The sequence below is a fragment of the Chanos chanos genome, chromosome 2, assembly GCF_902362185.1.
Source record: "Chanos chanos chromosome 2, fChaCha1.1, whole genome shotgun sequence".
Taxonomy (NCBI): domain Eukaryota; kingdom Metazoa; phylum Chordata; class Actinopteri; order Gonorynchiformes; family Chanidae; genus Chanos; species Chanos chanos.
In genome coordinates, this window is record NC_044496.1 from 20,695,410 (window position 1) to 20,698,259 (window position 2,850).

Genomic DNA, 2,850 nt, shown 5'->3' on the forward strand with positions numbered 1-2,850 from the left:
GGATTATGAAATTCTACTCTGAAAACATAAGCATTTCAGTAGAAGAAGCGCCTCACACTAGGAGCAGCAAACAGTGAAATTCATCCTCTGCATTTGACTCATCCTATACACCAACACTAGGAGTAGTGAGCACACACACACTAGGAGCAAAGTGCCACGGCTAGGGACCAACTCCAGTTCTTTTTGCCAGTGCTTTGGTCAAGGACACTGACAGGAGTATTAGCCCTAACATACATGTCTCTGATGGTGGAAGGAAACCAGAGCATGCAAACACAGGGAGAACATGCAAACTCCACACAGAAACGAACTGGGACGGCGAGGATTCGAAACAAGGACATTCTTGCTGTGAGGCAACAGTGCTAACCACTGAACCACCGTGCTGCCCGATCGGGGGAGAGCGTGAACGCATTCCCCCACTACCACAAATTATGCAGTCGAGATTCCTGCATTTGGGAAATTCGCAGAGGTCAAGTGCAATGGCTAAGCCTCTCCCTGGGCGAACCACCTTTGTGATCACGGTGTCTCCCTTGCCAGGTAAGTATCACTGTATGTATGTATGTATTCTGCACAATTTTCCAAGGATGTATGTGTGTATCTTTTGAAGCTTTATTGCTGGGTGTATGTGGACCTCTGCAGTGATCTAGTGGGGTCGTATTTTCACATGAGTCCATCCAAAAATCTTTTACCATAAAGATAATGTGATCAACCCAACCAAACCTCTTTAAATCTCATCGTCCTGAGCTTGTTTCTCCTCCCAAGAAGCGTTAAACGTCAGGATGAAGATAGGTCATTCTGTTAACGAAACAGTGAGATGTGTAGGAGTTGTATATCATTGGCAGATTTTCATTATTTCTTGACCTTTCGTCAGAACCTTACCTGCATTGTTCAGTAATGCATGGTTAGACGCACCCAGCTTTCTCTGTGTAGTTACCTGATCTGAGCACACTAAGAGTGTGTGCACATGAGACTGCTCATACCAAACCACACCTACTCATATCCCATCAACTCGCCTTACATTTTTGATCTCTCTGTCTCTTTCTCTCTCTCTCTCTCTCTCTCTCTCTCTCTCTCTTTGTGTTTGTGTGTGTGTGTGTGCGCGTGTGTGTCTCATATCATCCGTGCACAGATGAGACTTGAATCTTGCAATGGAATAATGCACATTTAACAATGTACTCATTAGCTTTTTGTCACTGTATTCACTGGCCACATGTACACATGATAGTAAGCATCATGTTGAGAATTTATGTAATTTATTCACAGAAGCCCATGCCACAGGTAAGCCTGTTGTTTTCTGTTTCCATCAGCAACCGAGTTTTGTGAGACTGTGTCATGACCCTCAGTGAAATATGCAGGTGTGTCTGAGTATACCTGCTTTTGGCTTCAATGCCCTCTACACCACAGGGTTTTTCCCCCACGCCTTTGTTAAAACAGCAGATCCTCTGGTATGTCTTATAGTTATTTGTGTAGTCTGTGGAACATGACTGAGTGACATTCAGCAATCCCCTCCCCATTTGTTGTGATCTCCTGTCAAACCCAGAGACCGGAAGGATGAGCCTGCTGCTCTGGCTCAATGAGGGCTGTACAAAGGCAAAGAATTTAGCAGAACTCACGGCCCTGCCAGACTGCTATAGCCAGATCTCCTGCTTACAGGTCTTCACAAGCGCACTGGTGCGTGTGGGCCCTCCGGATCATATCAGCCACCCATTTAGATTGCACAAGTGAGGGTGGATGTGACTGTCAGTGTGGTCACACGGGGCAGTGTGTAACTGGAGCCAGGTAATTAGACATAGACTATACTGACTTGTGTGGGGTACAGGATGCCTTTAGTGTAAGCCATGCTTTTTAGCATTCCTGCCCCTATAGCTATACCGTTATTTGTGTTACAAAGCTGTTGTGCTTGAATGGATGCAAGTATACCCTCTCTCAAATCTTTCACTTAGCATCATATGGTATTCATATTGCATTACTCTTGTAGACGTGCAATAAGCTGGTTACCAGAGGGGCATGAACTACTTAACAGACTCAGCTCAAGTCAGTGGGGAAATAATCCGAATTAATCTGAACATATTATAATATATTAGAATGTATTTTTGATCATTTTTCCCTTCACTCATCGCAAAAGTCCTTGCTACATCCTTGCACTGAAATATCTAAATATATATTTGGCCATTAGAGCTTTTTTTTAATATATTTTTATTTTTACATATTTCCATTGTTTTTAGTTGGGAAACATTATTGATGGACATGACATTTTGGTGTGTGGGCTTTTTGTGGTGCCTAATCAGACAAAACTGCAATACAAACGCCTCTCTCTCTCTCTCTCTCTCTCTCTCTCTCTCTCTTTCTCTTCAGCTAATAATGCATTTGATCATCAGGATTTTGAATTATGACCCCCCCCCCCCCTTGACACACTGCCAATAAAGAATGTTAGCAAGGAACAAATCACCATACCTAAGCCATTCACTCATTATTCCTCATCCAGTCCCTTTTCCTGTTTAACCAAGATATTACTAATACAGTGTGATCAGAGGAGAGCTTCATCATTCAAAGGAAAGGTCAGAAAAGGGAAAAGTTATCCAAAATGTTTGGTGCCTTTGTAACTTCGAACCTTTTGAATAGAACAGTTGCATCATAGGGTTGAGGGTGAGGGTAAGAGTGGGCCCATTTTCCCATTTTCTATATGCAGTATAAAAAAATGGCCTTTTTAATAAGTTGTTTAGATTACTTTTTTGAAACAAAAATGTCTTTGTTTTAGTATTTTTGTTTAAAATATTTTCATGTCAATTTTTGTCAAATCCAGCTGAAATCTTGTTTTAAGGCAGAACTTTTTTGAGAAGCCACTGGAACACA

At 42.2% G+C, this 2,850-nt stretch overlaps 1 pseudogene; it reads right to left on the reverse strand.

The window, feature by feature from the left end:
• Positions 1-388: 388 nt before the first annotated feature.
• On the reverse strand, positions 389-542 carry LOC115806291 (uncharacterized; annotated as a pseudogene).
• Positions 543-2,850: the final 2,308 nt, after the last annotated feature.